General features: G+C 44.4%; 1 protein-coding gene across 4 annotated transcripts in view; it reads left to right on the top strand.

Annotated features, from left to right (window-relative positions):
* MAP3K13 (mitogen-activated protein kinase kinase kinase 13) overlaps window positions 1-18,232 on the top strand; it is a 536,979-nt gene that overhangs the window by 329,009 nt on the left and 189,738 nt on the right. The window lies entirely within an intron of this gene.

Below are 18,232 nucleotides of genomic sequence, written 5' to 3'. Positions count from 1 at the left end.
TCCAGTGCCAATTTTTTTAAATGCTGATTTATCCTTAAAAACCATGATGATGAGGAGGAGCCAAGACGACATCCAAAATGGCAGCATAGGAGCCCGGCTCCGCCGCTCGCCCTCTCCCTCCCTGGCATCCTGTAACTGATCCTGGGTCCCTACCATACCCTCACGCGTCTGAAGTGACGCGGTGCCCGATCGTGCTACTCCGAGCTTGCTATCTCCTCAGATGGCCGAGAAAAATCGTCGCGAAGATCCAGGCCTGTGATGACTGTGAGCCGGGACCTCGAGCTGTGACGTGGCCGGGGTTGAACTGAACAACAGCGGCCGCGGTCGAGTGGAGATGACCGGTGGCCCCTCCCCCCCCCACCCCGGGGATCGCGGCTCGAGTGATTTCGTTGGCAGACGCTAAAGAAGTGCGGTGCAAGTGCTCGGAACCTCGCCGCACACATCTGGCCGTTTTTCTCTACGCCTGAGATTCCGAGTCCAGACGATACTCATACTGCCCGCATTGATCTTCCGCGGTGGGATTCCCGGAGTAACCTGGCCTTCGGTGAGAAAGCCCACCGGCAGTGGCTGATGTCGGATTATGGATCACCCCCGGGTATGGCGGGTTAGAGGTTGGTGCTGCTGTATTTTTGGTTGAGCCTCAATAACCTCACCCCAACCCTAACACACACTGTCTGGTGATACTGATACTCCGGATGCCTGATAATATGTTTGCTGTCTCGCCTTGGGAGTCCCCGGGGGTGAGAAACATTGTAGCCGACGACGTTGGAGAAAGGGAGTACACACTGGGGGATGTCCTTATGGCTGTCCGTGATTTTCATTCCTCCCTGGGCCGTATGCTGTTGGCCCTCCACGACTCGTTAGTATCTATTGTTCCCGATATTGGACTTGGGGGCACAGGCGAGAATATGGAGGATCGGACGCTTGTCGAAGCTCAGTTATTTGTTACCATGGACTCCCCCGGGCGTAAGGTGTTGTTTTTCAAGGATAGGGAGCCCACCGACCTGATTTGCATTACCGACACTCACTTTGGGTTTCTGACGGATGTGCTTGCAATCGAGGGGCATGGCCGTACCCTTTCACTATTGGACAATGGTTACTGGCGAAGCAATTTTGTCATAGATCGTCTGCCGTCGCGGGACCCCTGGGTTGTTCCTGAGACGAAGTCTTGGTCGCCGAGATCGCCTGCCTGTGGACTCGCTGGGCTGGAATGTTTGCTTCTTTTTGCTCGGACTGGCCAGGGATGAACACCGCGTAATTGTTTTCTGGGCCTGTTGATTCTGGTGATGACGCAAGACTTTGCTTATTGTTGTGAAGGTGGGGGTGTGTGATGGACATATGATGATAGCTGCCTCCTTTTCGAGGAGCTTACATTCTCTCCTGGGATGCGGAGGGGTGCGGGGGGGCTGGGGTCGGGTGCAAGGGTCCTCCTCCCCACTTTCTTTTTTCGTAACTGGGGTTTCTTGGGTGGGGCGACAGGCATGCCTATAGGGGGGGTTGGGCCGTAGCCTTCTGCTGGTATGTGGGGTTGGGGGATGGGATCTGTTTCCTTTTTTCTTTTGTTCTATGGCCCTTACTCTTTTCTCGACTTTTGCTTTTTCTTCTTGTTTCTTCTTCCTTCTGCTTGCATGGGGGGATCTGGTCTTGTTCTTCTCTGGGACTGGGATTTACTAGGTATGTTACATTCCTTTTATAATGTTTCTTGACCACATGGGTGGACATTGGGTTGGCGCGTAGTGATTGTAAGCTGACACCTTCTGATTAGCATGTTTTGGTGGCAACCTCGACTTCCCGTTTGTATAGCAGGCGCCTATCCCATTCCGCGAATGGCTCTAAACATATTCTGTTTGATTGCATGTTCTCGGATCCTTCTTCCCTTATTACAAAATGGAATCCTCTTCTATCCTGGTATTTAATGGGCCGCTTCTGGGTTAATCCTGTTTTATTGCTTTGCTGTGGCTGTAGACCTGGAGATGCGGAATATGTTATTTTGCTATGTATTGGTCTTGATTTTATCTAGCGGCCGGCCTGAAAGGTTGTAGGCACACACCTGTATTGTCTGAAGCGATATGTCTGAGGTTTTCCAAATAAAAATTATAATAAAAAAAAAAAAACATGATGATGTTAATTGCAAACTTGGGGCAAATATTGCGTGGCGATAACTGCACTTAATGTTGCTGCATTATATTGTTTTTACAGTATAAATTGTATGAAATTAAGACAAATCACAGTTTACTAGGTTTCCCACACAATGTATTTTTACGAAATCCATTGTGTTTCTAGTTTTTCCCTTTTTCCTCCCTGCGTGGCTTGTCTAAGACAAGAAGTTCAGGCAAATGTAATATAAAGTTTGAGTATAAAATGTGTGACAAGGCACCAGACCTATTTGTGGCTTTCCTGTGAGCCATGTCAGCCCAGCTATGTCAACCCACACACATCAGTCACTGTCTTTATAAGTCGGAGTGTAGGATGCTTTGACATTTACTATTGCCAGTAGTTTTCACTGGCGCTGGGCTTGTCATCCCACTAATAAGTACATTTATCAGTTTTGTAACATTTCCACAATCATTATTTATGAGAGAAAGTTCTGCACAATGCATTTCTCTGCTATTTATGCTCACAGTTGTTGACCTTTCTGATAACACAACTTGATTTTGGCATCTGGTGGGTCTGTGATGCAAGTTCTACTTTTCAAATTGTTCGATGTGTGCAAAATTGAGGAGTTATCACGCTATTGTGGGTGTGTCAAACTTGCTTGAACAATGAAGGACGCATCCAAACTCATTCCCCATCATGATACGTCTCAAACAAATGTTGCGTTACCATGTTTCTCTTATAGTAGCGCAGAACTATAGCGTAATCACTTGAGCAAAATTTAGGTACAGGATATTTTCTAAACACCATAACGTCCATGTCATTTTTGACCAAGTCGACCAGTCGATTTGTATTCTAGGGTTTTCATTTTGATATTACAATTTTAAGTGTTGTTTAATAAGGCATGCAAAATGGTACTGGCGAAAAAGCGAGGAGTTGCTACATATGTTACAAATGACTGGATGAAGTCAGGTAGATGTGGAACGTAACTGCAATTTTGCCCTTTTTGTAAGCAATCAGTCTTGTCTACTGACGTATATTTTAAAAAGGTTACATGGTACACAAAAGTTACAAAAATCAAAACTATCAACACGCAAAAGGCATTTTTTGTAAACTCAATTTTAGGAAGTAAACAACTAGCTAATTAGGAAATAGCATGGGGCTGCTTTTCATGTATGTTTACCTTAATTTGTTAACATTCATTATATTATTCAAACACACTTTTCTGAGTAAAGCTAAGAAAAGAACCGGCAGCCCTAATTCACATTTTATGTCCTAAAAATAAAAGGTTGGCACAATCAAGTGCCATTGAATTGCACACATTAGTCCAAGTACATGTGGTTGAGGTAATGACAGGCGTTTCTAAAGAGGGAAGCATTTATGATCCAAAGTTTGGGGACCCTGAAACGAGAGAAGCCATTGCTGACATAGGCTTAAACATCTAGAAGACGGTCTCTTTTCCAGTTTTTTGTTTCTTCTTCGAAATACCAATTTTAATGTATATTCACTGGTCTCATGGTGCAACTTGAAAACCCATCTTTTTTTATTAGTGTTCATTATTGTTCTTTACAAATAATGCCAGGATTACTTAATTGATTACTGGTTAATTACAGCTCTCCAAGCTGTTTTGCTTCTCCTTTAGAAATAGACAATCCCTTTCTATGAATCCTAAACTCACCTTTTTATATTTCTTATAATAACACGCTCTTTATTAGAAACACTGATGAAAGCTGTGAGGTAGGAATGGTAGTGGGATCGGAATTACTGGGGCAAGGAAGAAGAATGTAGATTACCCGTAAATAATCAAGATTTGCAAATATCTTTATTGGAACAATTGCCCATTCTACCCATGAAGCAGCAATGCCTCTGGTAGAAAGGGCATGCACTGTACCTGGAGAATCTGTCCCTGAGTCCAAGTATACAAGGGAAATAGTTTGATCCATCGACTGGTAATAGATTGGGAAGGCATACCCTCTCATTTCTGGTCAAGAGTTAACAGACAATCTGTCACTCTGTCTAAAAGCTCTGTATTTATTATGCAGATAGATTTTCAAACCTCTTATAACGTTCATAGGATGAATCTGAGAGTATGAAGAGGCAAACAGAGCAGGTTGAATAATCTCCTGATCCTTGCACAATAGATGTAAAGTAAGGAAATATAGTCCAGGGTCAGGGTAACATTGTCTTCAAAACTGTTCAGTTAAGGGTGCTAAAAAAAAAGTATGGCCAAGGAGTCTGGGCGATACGGAACCTCGGAGAAGACAGAAGAAAATCAGTTGTATGTCCATGTTAAATGTTCATCTGTCAGTTACTGAATGTTTCCAGAGGTCTAGAAAGGGAGGTAGATGACCTGTCCCTCCCAGCCTCTCGAAATTGAATCATGTGCACTTTTACTATGGCGTAGTCAGGGCACTGCTTTTGATGCAATTTTCCTCAGATGACTTCCAACAGGAGTCATTGCTGTGGGGCACCCTTAGGCTGAAACGAAGATATATTCAAAAAATACTTCATGTTTACCGCTCTTATTCTGTGCAAAGAACATCTTATTCTTTACAGAAAACTTGTTTCTGATTCTTGAAAGACTTATGGAAGACCTCTTCAGCTCTTCTCCATAGTCTACCCCCACAAAATTGGATGTCTGCCTATAACCTTGTGTTATAGACTCTTACTTTCCAAAGTACAGCCTCTTAATAATTATAGGCAGTTATATTTTGATTTATGTACTAGCCCTTTTATATAGAGGGGACCAAACCTTTTAGTTGGTTAAACACTTCACATGGAACTGGTTACGCAAGCAATTTATTCAAACAGAATAGATACAAAGGGTGGAAAACAATACATGCTGCAGCCCCTGGTAGGCCTAGGGTGCACCTACGCCCTGGGTACCTATGGTACACTATACAGAGGCTCACAAGGGTGACCCAGTAACCAATCTGCTATGTACCTAAAGTACATGGTATCAATTTAGAGAGAGGACAGCTGGGCTGTGGGCCTGATTAGCAGGTCCACAGCCACACTAAAGTCGAAAAACCAGAGAATCACAGCAAAAAGTGGGGGGTAACTATAGGAAGCAGACCCTACTCTCCTACACACCTTCCTGCGAAATTTAAGGATTATGTTCTGTATTAAAATATGTTCTTATTCTTTTGCTCTGGACACGCTGCTGTGAACATCTCTCAGTGGTTGCATGAATAAAGCCACTTCTCCCTGCTCCTGTCTACTTGGTTTTTATTAAGCGGCATGTCGAAAACTTGCACCAGACTCTTAGCTATTAGCAAGGTTATTGCAGTGTACTTCTTGTGCGATGCCTACATGTCTCTAACAAGGCCCTGAAGGTCAACTGTGGGGCCTGATTGGCCCACACTCTCCACCATGGCTGACGGTGCTGCTAAAACGTCCTTCCAATAGTGTTGTACTCCACTACTAGGCCATGCCAGATTAAGGAAACCCACCCCCAGTGCACAATTTCTGAAACAGTTATCTTCCTCCCTCAACCCAAATTGGTATAGGAACTTTTAGCGAATAACTCGAAGCCAAATGCCAGAGGAGATGAAGCCAGTTTGGGAGCAACAAACATTCAATTCCTCATCTGAAATCGCCTGTGCCAGCAATTTTTCCCAACCCAGCATAGCCCTCTAGGACCTCATGGGAGCTTCCCCCTGGGAGGAACAATAAGGTATGTAAACCGAACCTATCAAGGGTGGCATACGTTGAGTGCTTCTTAGGGAATCCCGCGATATCCAGTCTGTACCTACTTCGTATCTGCAAATTTGTGAAATGGTCAAGGGGAGCCTGGGGAGTCTCACATGTAATCTGTTAAAGAGAGAACTGATCCCTCGCGGTATAAGTCACCCGGTTGTATGATGTTACAACGAATTCCGTTGCAACGCATGCCTTTACCACGCATGCGTTACAACGGAATTCCTTTCCCACGCATCTCCTTTACCACGAAAATGCCTTTAACACGCACATTTTTACAACGTTTTTCGTTGTGAAACTATGCATGTTATTGGCATTTTTCTGTTAAAGGATATATCCTATCACTGTAAATTAACCCTTTTATTTTTCCCCTGTGAAACCACCCCCTCATTCCTCCTTACCTCTCCACGTCCTCTTCTTTCCAATCCCTTCCGATGTGACGTTTCACGTCGTTTAGAGGAAACGGAAATAGTTTTCCGTTTCCTCTAACGATGCCGATTGCCTCCACATTTCTTCATCTTTCTGAATCAGGTGAGTTTCTTTTGGGGGGGAGATCCCCCCCCCCCAACCCCCCTTTATTTAACCCACGTTTTTTTTTGGGTGGTGGGGGGAGACCCCCCAAGCCCCCCCTTTTTTTGTTTCCTTTTGCACACATGCCTTTGCTACGTATCTCGTAGTAAAGGTATGCGTGGTAAAGGCTTTTCGTGGAACCACGCATGCGTTGTAAAGCATGCGTGGTTATGGTTACTCGTGGAAACGGCCGCGTTGTAGTGGCCGTTTCCCGTGCTGGTTTTACTAGAACGAGGAACTGTTCAGCTGATCTGCGCACCCTTTGACCCTGGGCAGGCTGCTGGATTTTACACGCGCCTTTATTTGTTCTAATTTCTGAATCCTAAGGGGAGGGCGGGAGCGCCCAGGTATCGCATAGACGGTGATTTATAAAATGATTTTAAGAGGTGATGCCTACACCCCTTCTCCACATCTGCAGGGTTCACGTGTTTGATGTTAGCGCGGATATATGATGTTAGTACGCATACTTTTAGCACGCAGACCATTACCACGCAATTTTTACAATGCAGGACTCTTTACCACGAATACCTTTACAACGCAATACACTACAACGCAGGTACTATTACAACGCATACCATTACAACGTAAGTATAGGTAAGTATATAATATGTTAAAATAATGTAATTATTAGAAATATTTTTTTTAATTAATAAATTATTATTTTAATATTAAATATTTTAATTAATTATATTAATTTTTATTTATCAATTTGTAAATATATATGTTAAAAATACCCCTGTACCCCAAAACCCAAACCATCCCTAAAACCTAAAAATGCCCCTGTACCCCAAAACCCAAACCCAACCCTGAAACCTAAAAATACCCCTGTACCCCAAAACCCAAACCCAACCCTGAAACCTAAAAATACCCCTGTACCCCAAAACCCAAACCCAGTCCTGAAACCTAAAAATACCCCTGTACCCCATAACCTAAACCCAGCCCTGAAACCTAAAAATACCCCTGTACCCCAAAACCCAAACCCAACCCTGAAACCTAAAAATACCCCTGTACCCCAAAACCCAAACCCAGCCCTGAAACCTAAAAATACCCCTGTACCCCAAAACCCAAACCCAGCCCTGAAACCTAAAAATACCCCTGTACCCCAAAACCCAAACCCAACCCTGAAACCTAAAAATACCCCTGTACCCCAAAACCCAAACCCAGCCCTGAAACCTAAAAATACCCCTGTACCCCAAAACCTAAACCCAGCCCTGAAACCTAAAAATACCCCTGTACCCCAAAACCCAAACCCAACCCTGAAACCTAAAAATACCCCTGTACCCCAAAACCAAAACCCAACCCCAACCCTGAAACCTAAAAATACCCCTGTACCCCAAAACCCAAACCCAGCCCTGAAACCTAAAAATAACCCTGTACCCCAAAACCCAAACCCAGCCCTGAAACCTAAAAATACCCCTGTATGTACCCCAAAACCCAAACCCAATACCCCTAATAAATGTTTTAAAAAAAAGATAAACTTACCTATACTTACGTTGTAATGGTATGCGTTGTAATAGTAGCTGCGTTGTAGTGTAATGCGTTGTAAATACATGCGTTGTAAATACCCTTGCGTTGTAATGGTTTCGTTGTAACAGTACTTCGTGGTAAAAGATGCGTGGTAACGGTTGTATACCAAGTCACCCTATTGCTGTAGCTCCCTTGATTGAAGCTGGGTTCGGGCGAGTTTCTCATGTGTGGCTATCAACAGAGGGTGATAGCTTATAGGGAGGTGGAGGTAGTAAATAAACCTTGTGACTACCTTCCTATAAAGCGTCTGCCATGCTCTGGTCGTGCACTGGGCCGTGGATGGGCCTACTACATGTTTAATGGAGGGAGTTTCAATAAAAGAGGATGTCGGTATCGGCAACATTGAGTTCATTCCCGCTGCCAGATGTAGAAGAAATGGAGATGATTGGTACCAGTAAATTGCAAAGTGTGCCTGCATGCACAAATAATACAATTCCATGTAAGGGGCCTCGAATTCTCCACAAATGGAATGGCAGAGTAAGGGTCTTGCAATTTACTCTAGGTGGCTTACCCACCCATGCCAGCCTGACCATTTGAGCTTTGTGTTATGCGAAAAAGGCTGATGTTAGCTGGTGAGGTATAGTCAGGAAGAATAAAACCGGTTTTGGGAGTACTAACATCTTAATGATGTTATGGTGTTACTCCTATATCCTATATGACCTGCTAGTGACTGCGCAAGTTATATCCATTTGTGTGACCTGGTCATTGAGTACGCTGTGCGCAGTGTCTTAGTTTGCACGTATGACCTCCTCCTTATTTCTATATATCTAGATGCCACGATATTTAAGCACACCAGGCAACCATTGCAGTGGAAATGCTGGTGTGAATTGTATCGAATTGGTTGTAAGAGGAAATACTTGTGACCTCTCCCAGTTGATATGGATACCAGAGAATACCCTGCATTTAATAAATTCTCAGTATTCGGCAATTTGACACAACTTAGGTTGGCGAACTCAGAGGGTAAATGTCGTCTGCATAAAGCAAAATTAATAGGTGTCGACTTACATTGGAGCATCGTTTCTTTACCACACTTTTGATTGGTAGAATCAAAATGCTTCGAATGCTTCCATTTAGGGCACTATTTATTTATTTATCTTTTTGCACCTCTTGGAGTGTATGTGGTTCTTCCTCTCTCTTCCTCCTTGTCTTGCTTCCCCTCTCAAAATCCCTCCCCTCAGTGCTGTGTGTTTCTTCCACCCAAGCTCATCTGTTGCTACCCTCTTCTCTATCTCTCCGCATGGCATACTATGTTGCTTTTTAATCTTCCCATTCCCGGCTCCTTCGTATCTTCTGCCCCTCCCTGTTCACCATTCCTCCACACCGCGCTGCTCGATTGCATTGGGTTGTTTTCCCTGCTTCTCCGTTGCTCTTCTATCCCACACTGTTCCGTTTTCATTTGTGTTTTTCGGAGGGCCCAGCAGCTTCCGTTTTCTGTTGGGCCCTATATTTTCCACATAATGCGTTTTTGCAGTTTGTATTGCTTAACCCCTTCGCTGTGGCGGCTATCCTGCCGCAGCGCTAAGGGGGCGGGGCAACGGCGCGGCGGTCCCGTGCTCGTGACGGAACCGCTCCGTCACGGCACGCGGGTGAGCTGTGCTTGTGACGGAACGGTTCCGTCACGGCCCCGCCCGCTCAATAGAACGCGCCGCGCAGGCGCGAAATCAGTGCCGCGCGGCGGCGGGGCCGTGACGGAACCGTTCCGTCACCAGCACAGCCCACCCGAGGCTCGTGACGGAACCGTTCCGTCACGAGGATGGGAGGGGTTAATTTACTGCTCCAAGACACGTGTCCTCCATCTTGGAATGCTAAATTAAAAATAAACATACAAATGTTATCCTCGGTGTCCTCTCACATATGTGGGCATACTTGAGTGACCCATGCACATGCATACTAAATCAAACTGAGACTTGCCATGCAGTGAAGAAATGTCATGACACATAAGTGTGCATGCATGGTAACGCATGCACTTGGATACGTCACTAAGGTGGCAATGCTATTTGTTGTGGGTGGCTGTTTTGCCAATGATTTTAAGCATTGGTGAAAGCATTTGTTTTCCTTTTTAGCTGATGCTGTTCACGATCGGCAAAGAGATAAAACTGGAAAGGTGAGACCTACTAGCTTCGCTAATTCTTGTTTATTCCTGTGGCCTCCACAACATAGCTTATTTACTTCCTGATTGTGTGGCAGAAAACCACATCCTGGTTACACCGGAGTAACCAGGCCATGATACTTTCACTGATCCTTCCCAGGGTCCGACCGGGACAGAAACCAGGCATGGGCACCAAAATAAAAGTGGCCCCCATTAGCGAAGCAGATAGCTAAAAAAGTGGTAATATCAGGGAAATCAACAGTGGAAAAACCGTCCCCAGCAGGTCGTAAAACCAGCCCACACCTGCATAAAAAAATCAGCCAATTGAGCACCGCCTGATCGTCCTAAAGGTCAATCTGACCCTGATCCTTCCTTGCAGAAGGCAGCACTTCTTTCATGGAGAGGCATGAAAATGCATCAAGCCAGGAGGGAGATATTACAGTGGATACTCTGTGCACGTATGCATGCTCCGTAAATGCATTTGGCAACAAAAACCTGAACGATTTATATTTCCAAAGGGCTGACTTGCTGTACTCCGATATATACATGGCCTGTACATCCCATCCATGGGCTCTGCCCAGCTAAATGGATGGTTGTTGCAGAGAGTACCCTTTAGGCTCACTGGGGAGGGACAGATCATTGTCCTGTGTTCATGGTAGGATCCTTGGTCTGTCTCAAGCACATTAAAGTAAGACTGATGGATGCTGAGCTCTTTTCTCCATGAACTAATTCTCCTGAGAGATGAATGAATAGGAAAGAGCCCATGCTTGTCCTGTAGTAAAGGAATGCATGTGCAGGGTGGCAACTGCTTTGCAGTTATTGGACAGATTGTTTGACACCACTAAACAAGGAGCGCTGTCGCTTTGTGGGATTGTTCTCCTCTGACCAGTGATAATCACTTGATAGTTCTCTCCTTCCCACCTTAATTTATTTCTACGGTTTTAGCTTCTTGTGGGGGATGGGAATGCTTTGCCTCTTCATATATAATTTCCACCCCTTTCATCTACCACTGGGCCTTCCCCACACATAGGAAACACATTCTTTCCTCTCTTTGCTCATAGGGTGCACAGACACTGACCTGTATTTACTTACTGTAAATTGTATAGGACTGACCGATTGACAGACCATCATATTATAGTGCATCATCTACATCTGTTAGTTCAACACCTTACCTTACAAAATCATAACATCCTGAAGATGTAATTCAATCAATGCTTGCTATGGATTACAACCCGCAGTTTATATCATCAAAGAGTAATTTATTTGTGCAACTATACTGTCTGTATTTACTGCTTTACTCACACGGAGAACATACCACAAATAAACAACACAGCTTCACAAATCAACAACACAGCTATCGTATGCTATATCATCAGGTAGCCCATGACTAGTACTTAACACTATCACTTAAACCTCAGAAGAGTTTATCATTCCCCTGGATTAGACACACATATATACACTCTATCAGAATACTTGAACCCATTATACACACAATAAAGCATCAAAAATGTGCAGTTAGATAACCACCTCTTATTCACACAGCTTAACCAGACATAGCCAACAGTACATCATAGTCAGACCTCATCCCAACCACGATGCTGCCAACACAGCACCTAGATCATGAAGCTTGCAAGGAATTACTGCTTCCAACGCTTCCCCACTCTTCACACTTAACTTCTTACATAGAACTGACAGAAAATGCTTTTTAAAATCTCACCACACTCATACCCCCATAGTTCTGTACCATGTAACTGACCAGATACGTCTTTTTAACAAAAAAGCACTTCAGTCCAGGCAATAAACGATGACTGTTTATGGTATGTATAAAATTACAAAATCAGGGGTCGCTGGCACAATCCACATAATATACCATCACCAATTCACCATTATTTATTTATTTATAAAGTTTTATAAGGTGCGAACATGATCCCGAGGGATATCACAGCGCTTTACAATTGGAGGGATAGGAAGGTAACGGTTGCATTACATGTGTCACATAGGAATACCAAACAGAACATATTTCAAACAGGACTCACAGAACATGAACGGTTACAAATACAAAGGGTCAACAAAGAATAAGATAAGTACTGGTACATAGCGAAATAGGAGGGGAGAAAATGATTCAAACCAACAAGAATAGCATCCAGCGCAGGGCCTAAAGGTGTAAGTCCAATGCATTAGAGCAGACGATCCATCACCCTATTAAGGTAAGAACTTGTTCATAAGGAATCTTTTTACTTCCAGTTAGAAAGCAACCTTGGAGGAGATTCTACATATTTCCGGTGGGAGAGTTCCAGATCTTCGGTGCAGAGCCGGAGAAAACTCGGTGACACTTTCTCTTTTTGCGAAAGATCTGAGGTTTCAGGAGTAGAGAGTTAGCACTCCTAGAAGGTCTACCCCCTCCGGATAGTTCCAGCTTTTGCGCTAGATAACTGGGGGGTTTGAAATGGAGGGCTTTGTGGGATAAGCAGGCAATCTTTAGCTGTATTCTTGCTTCGTAGGGCAGCCAATTTAGGGATTTTAAGACAGGGAAGATGTGCACATTTCTTTTGGTACCCATAACCAATCTGGCCGCCGCGTTCAATGAGGCCCTTAGTGGTGGGGCCAAGGTATATTTTGGGAGACCACAGAGCATAGCACTGCCATAGACTAGCCTCGGCAAAACAAGCGCTTGGACCACTTGCTTAAAGTCAGTTTGGGGGAGGAACGGTTTGAGATTCCTGAGTATCCTCATCGGGTGGTTAGCTCCCTTGCACACATTGCTAATATGAGTCTTCATGTTCAAGTGCTTGTCCAGGGTGATTCCGAGAGATTTAGCTGAGCCAATAATGAGGGGGGAGCAGTTGAAGGAGGTGAGGTGGTTCATCCAGAGGCCTAATTTAGGAGTGTGATTCGGAGGAGAAATTAGAAGGAATTCTGTTTTAGAGGTGTTGAGCAGGAGGTGGTTCACAGTTAACCAGTTTTGAGTAGTAAATAGGGTAGTGTTGACTGAAATTATGTTATCCAGGGAGGAGATTTTCAGACAAAGTTGGGTGTCATCCGCATACATATAGAAGAGAATGTCCATGGAAATTAGTGCATTAGCCAATGGTTCCAAGAATAAGTTGAAGAGTATAAGAGCTAGGGTAGACCCTTGGGGGACCATGAGTCAAACCATTGGATTCCTTTCAAAGAGAACTTGCAGAAAGGTGTGGTAGAATGCTCGCATTTCAAAAGTGCTACAAGATTATATAAACCATAGAATTGTGCTACACAAATGCTCATCGCGTAGCATAATGCGAAACCATTAAATGTTTCATGCCAGAGTTGTAATGTTCTGTTTCTTACCGGGATGTCCTGTTATAGTGCATTTACTTTAGTTACATGAGAGTTGATTGGTCAGAAGAGGTGACCGTTTACGTTTTAGACATGAATTGCATGAAACTGTGGCATTGCAAATAGTGCGTTCTAGGCTGTTATTCTAGAAAGGTGGTGAAGAAGCAGCCGTCTTCCCCACTTTTGCATTTTGTATACTCAGTACCATTGACACGTAGGTTTGGGTAACGTCTGTTTTTTCCCCCGGATGTAGGTGAATGCAGAAGGTGAGGTAGAATGTTTTAGGTTGACTGCAGGTCGTCTTGCGAGTTCGGTAGGCTTCTGGGATGTGGAGAGGCGGATTGGACTTGTATGGTGCAGATCAGACTTTCACGATTAAAATACAATAAAGTAGAAACAGGAAGCTGCATGTTTTTCAAGTGTTCCTTTGCTAATCTTTAATGGCAGTTGTAATTGGCCTGTAACATTGACATGGGCTTTGTAGCGGTCTGTAAGACACTATCAATTGTTCTCCAGTGTTGTTAGCCACTGTATCCTCCTCCACACCACCCTCACCCCCTCCTCCCAGGGGTTGGACCCCCGTCCCTTATCATGAATGAATTAAGTCCGAAAAGGAGAAGCAAATTTAGAAAATGTTAGATTTACTACTGCTAGCATTTGGCTGTGGTTGTGAAACGTTATGTAGTTCGTGCTGCCTTTTATTGTGTAAAACCTTTTTTTAAAAATTCCTTCCAGCAATATTTGAATTAGCATGTTAGCACAACTGTAAGAGGTTTATTGTTGTATTATTTCTGTGAGGTGGTAGTGCAATGCACAGTAGCTTATACTAAGGCTTGTTATGCCCATTGTCTTGGTTTGGGTCTAAAGTGTTTATTGTCTTGCAATAAGTGGCTGGTTATGTGCTTGTCTGAACTGTATGTTTGTCAAACTGTCTCAAACCGAGGGAGTCATGTGGATGGGAAGCGTAGAACAGCATCCTTGTTCTTTTCTAGTAGCAGGCCGCCATCCTGGCAGAGGGGCTCACACAGCTGATGGCAGGACCATGTAAAGCTATGCGTATTAGCCTACTTGTAATTATCGTCATTGTCTTCTTTAATTAGAAGGTATTGTATGTGACTCAGTTAAAATCAGAATTGCAGATTATAAACATACGACTTACTTTTGCCTTTTAAAAGCGGAGTCTGTGTTATGTAATCGATGTAATGCAAAATGCAAACACAAACCTTAAACTTCTACAACTTGCTCGAGTTCTATTTGCACGGCTGGCTTCATAAACGAGTAAAAGGGGTGGCAATCCAGGATGCCAGGAAATTAAAGGTACCACAGCCATTTCAAAGTTTAGTGAGTTTCAACAGACTTTTAGCTTTGACTCTACTTACTGTTTGGCTGTGATTACAAGTGCCCTTGAGGGTTATATGCTATTTATCACACACAACATGTAGATTTAGCAATATCCACTCGAAAATTCAACCAGACATTTTTCACCTGTTAAATATCGGCGGCTTGTTGCCAAAATTCATCTAAGGAAAGCTTCAGCGGTGCAGACTTTATCACTCTTGGTAATCACCAGCAGCGGAAAACTTCAGCTCTTCAGATTCCACAGCATTCATCGCTAAGGGATGTGAAATCACTGCGGTTCCCTGTATCCATCTTTAAATGAGGTGACAGCACCGCATGTGCCAGCATCCATCGAGGAAGTCACATCATTAGTTCCTACTTCTGGCCTTTTCTCCTACTTGAGCCTGCGGCTGAGGGTTTCCACTGCCCAAGCATTCCAAGCTAAGAGCAAGCAGAGACCAGAACAATGTCTGTTTGTGCTTCCGAAGAGGCCAGAAAAGGCTTTAGGCCAGAACCTCTGCTCCACTGCATTCTCGGCAAGTAACTACCAGGTCATATCCTATCAGGTGTGTAGCTCAGTGTCCCTAACTACCAATCCCCAAAATTACACCCAGATCTAGGCCATACAAACACAGACACTGCAGCTTCACAACACATAGACCCAACCGCAAACATATCCCACAAACCACCCCAAGCCCTCAAACCGACACACACCCACTCACTGACGTAAGTCCTGGAGTACTCCACGCTCCTGATGTCACAGACCTCATAACCTGTCATCAGGTATCAACACAGATACCGTGCTTACCCCCATGCCCTAGAGCCCGTGTTGTCTGACCTGCAGCAATGCGAAATAAGCACATACGAAGGAAGAAGGCCTAGCTGCACTTAGCAAGCAGACATGGAGTTCTCAAATATCACTTCCCACTCTCCACAAATAAGTCTGCCCCCTTCCATCTCATGTAGAGGCCTACCAGACAGAAAAAAAGAACTTCATAGATGAATTCTCGAATTACCACATTCATCCGGCGCGCCCAGATCACCCTCCTTCCAACTCTCAGACATCTCAAGCATGAAAAAACCAGAAACATCCTTGGCCAAACTCTTACGATCTACTTGACATCACCAACCATCCAATGCAAACAAACCCTACAGCTGGATTGTACTGATCACCTTGCCATATCCATCAGTCTGCTCAGCATTCAACTAATAAATTGAGGCCCAGTGCTTAAATTGAATAGTGGCTGTCGCATGGGGTCCACAGCCCTTATTTTTCTGCATCATTTATTTTACCGAGCACAAGAGGGGAGATTACACAGATTAGAAAGACCGAGGAATAGAAATGTGGCAAAACCGTCACAAAAGGAGAACGCAGGAAACTACAGGAGTGAGATAAAAGGAGCAATAGTACTTGGTATGAGGTGGGTTTAAAACTACCAGCCTTGGTATTCTGCCATAGTTTAATTGCAACGCCCGCAGCCCGCACAACTAGCCTCCCAGCATTTTGGGGGTCGAGGCCTTGGGCCCAGCCTCCAATTACCAGGCCTTCAAGACCAGAGTACATAACAAGTCCTGCCCCTCTGGCGATGACCTCCAAACCTCTTTAGTGTGCCCTTAGTGGCACACAGTCCCCAATATTAGGCAGAGTCAGCCACTTCCTGTCAGTATGGCAGAGCATTACATCCAACAGGTGGGTTCTCCAAAGATCTCTCTTTCGACACCCAATCTAAAGTTTTGGCTGGGGTTTGCTTTGGTCTCCCGAGGGGTTTAAAACCTCTACTCGGATATTTTGATCCAAAAATCCGCCAAACTATTGCTCACTTTACCACTGGATTCAAGCAAGCCGGGCTGAAGACGGCTGAAATGCCAGAAACCGGTCCTTGAAAGCTTGTTTCCGGTCCAGGGAAGGCATGGCTTGGCAGTTCGGGCTGGACTGTTCCCATGAGGCACAGGGTCAGACTGATTTGCATATGGCCATGTATGAACTGGGGTAGCAGAGTGGGCTAAAGAACGGTGATGGATTAAACCCAGATCTGTTGACTGGGTGTGAGTGTTTGATTGGTTCAGATGCTCCGTCCATCCCCACCCCCTTTTGTACCAAACTATTATACAGGCTACAATTTTAGCCGGGTTGGATTACGGCAATTCCCTTTATTTAGGCGCTAATAAATCTTGTATTTTACGCCTTCAAAGAATTCAGAATGCCGCGGCCCGTGCTTTGTTTGCACTGCCCAAGTTTTGTTCTAATTCTTTATTTAAACTTCATTGGTTACCAATAGCCAAAAGGATCCAGTTCAAGTTCTTGTGCGTTGCGCATAAAATTCTGTCTCAGCAAGGCCCTCCGATATTAGCAGATCTGCTGGTTCAGTACATCCCAAACCGTCCCCTACGCTCCGCCAATTTGGGATTGGTGTTTATCCCCGGTTTTCAAAGAGCCAGGGCTGATGGTCGATCTTTTAAGGTCCAGGCGGCCCAACTCTGGAACTCCCTCCCGCTGTCTATCAGAGGACTTCAGAAACATGTGACCTTTCGCAAAGCTTTAAAGACCTGGCTCTTTCCAGCTTAACTGTTAGGGTTTGTTAGAGTGGCTTTTGGTATCTGTCCCTTGGGTAGCGCTGGGACGCCCCGTTGCTGGGGCAGCTATGCGCTTTACAAATCTCTATATAAATAAATAAAATAAATAAATAATTGTCCAACAGAGTTATGCCCTGCCATTCCTTTTCAATCGATTGCACCTGCCACCCACATCATAGCAACTTGCAAAGGACCATCTGTCCATTTTGCATCATGACGTGCAGGCACCTTTAGCCAAAGGAGCCATAGAGAGCTTTCTAGCATCTGAAGCATGGACTGGATGTTATTCCCACTACTTTTTCGTGCAGAAGAAAGCTTGAGGACCCTGTCCTATCCAAAATCTTCACTCTCAGTGCCATCATGCACAAGGAACAAATTTGGGTTGTTCACACTGACCCAGGTTCTCTCTGCAATAGTCCCGGAGACTGGTTGATGAAGCTGGACCTAATTTCACATCCCCATTGTTCAGGCCTACAGGTGCTAGCTGCAGTTCAAGGTGGGCTGCAAACATTTTCCGCTTGCCATCTTTTCCTTCTGCCCCACCCGCTGCCCCTCGGGTGCTCACAAAGGTGGCATCACTGCCGATCTGTAGGAGGTCAGGGTTGCGAGTATTCCCCTATCTCGGCATCTGGCTTTTGAAGACTGGCTCACTACTTATATGCATATTTAATGAGTTAACAATGATAGTCTGTTTGTCTTGAGTGTGATTGAAGCATGTTGAGGAGTAAGATAAGATTTTTATCTATAGGTCCACTGGTCCCTCAACATACCTGACCCAATGAATAGTGCAGAGAAATGATCTAGGGTTTTCTGTGGTGTTTGGTAGCCCATTAGCACTCTTTGACACTTTTTTTAGTTGGTTGGTTGGGAAGTGTAACTTTGCTTTACTGTAAGTGATATTATTTTTTTTACTTGTTTTGATAGAAGGCCTTTGTATGTTGAATTACATATTGCCATTTTTAATGATGCTGTTGGTTTGTGGTTCAACATTTGTTGCTTTTGAACGCTAGGAAATCTTAACATTGG

Source organism: Lissotriton helveticus, chromosome 3_1, assembly GCF_964261635.1.
Source record: "Lissotriton helveticus chromosome 3_1, aLisHel1.1, whole genome shotgun sequence".
Classification (NCBI taxonomy): Eukaryota; Metazoa; Chordata; class Amphibia; order Caudata; family Salamandridae; genus Lissotriton; species Lissotriton helveticus.
The sequence above is the reverse complement of the archived record's forward strand: the minus strand, read 5'-3'. Positions and strand labels throughout refer to the sequence as shown.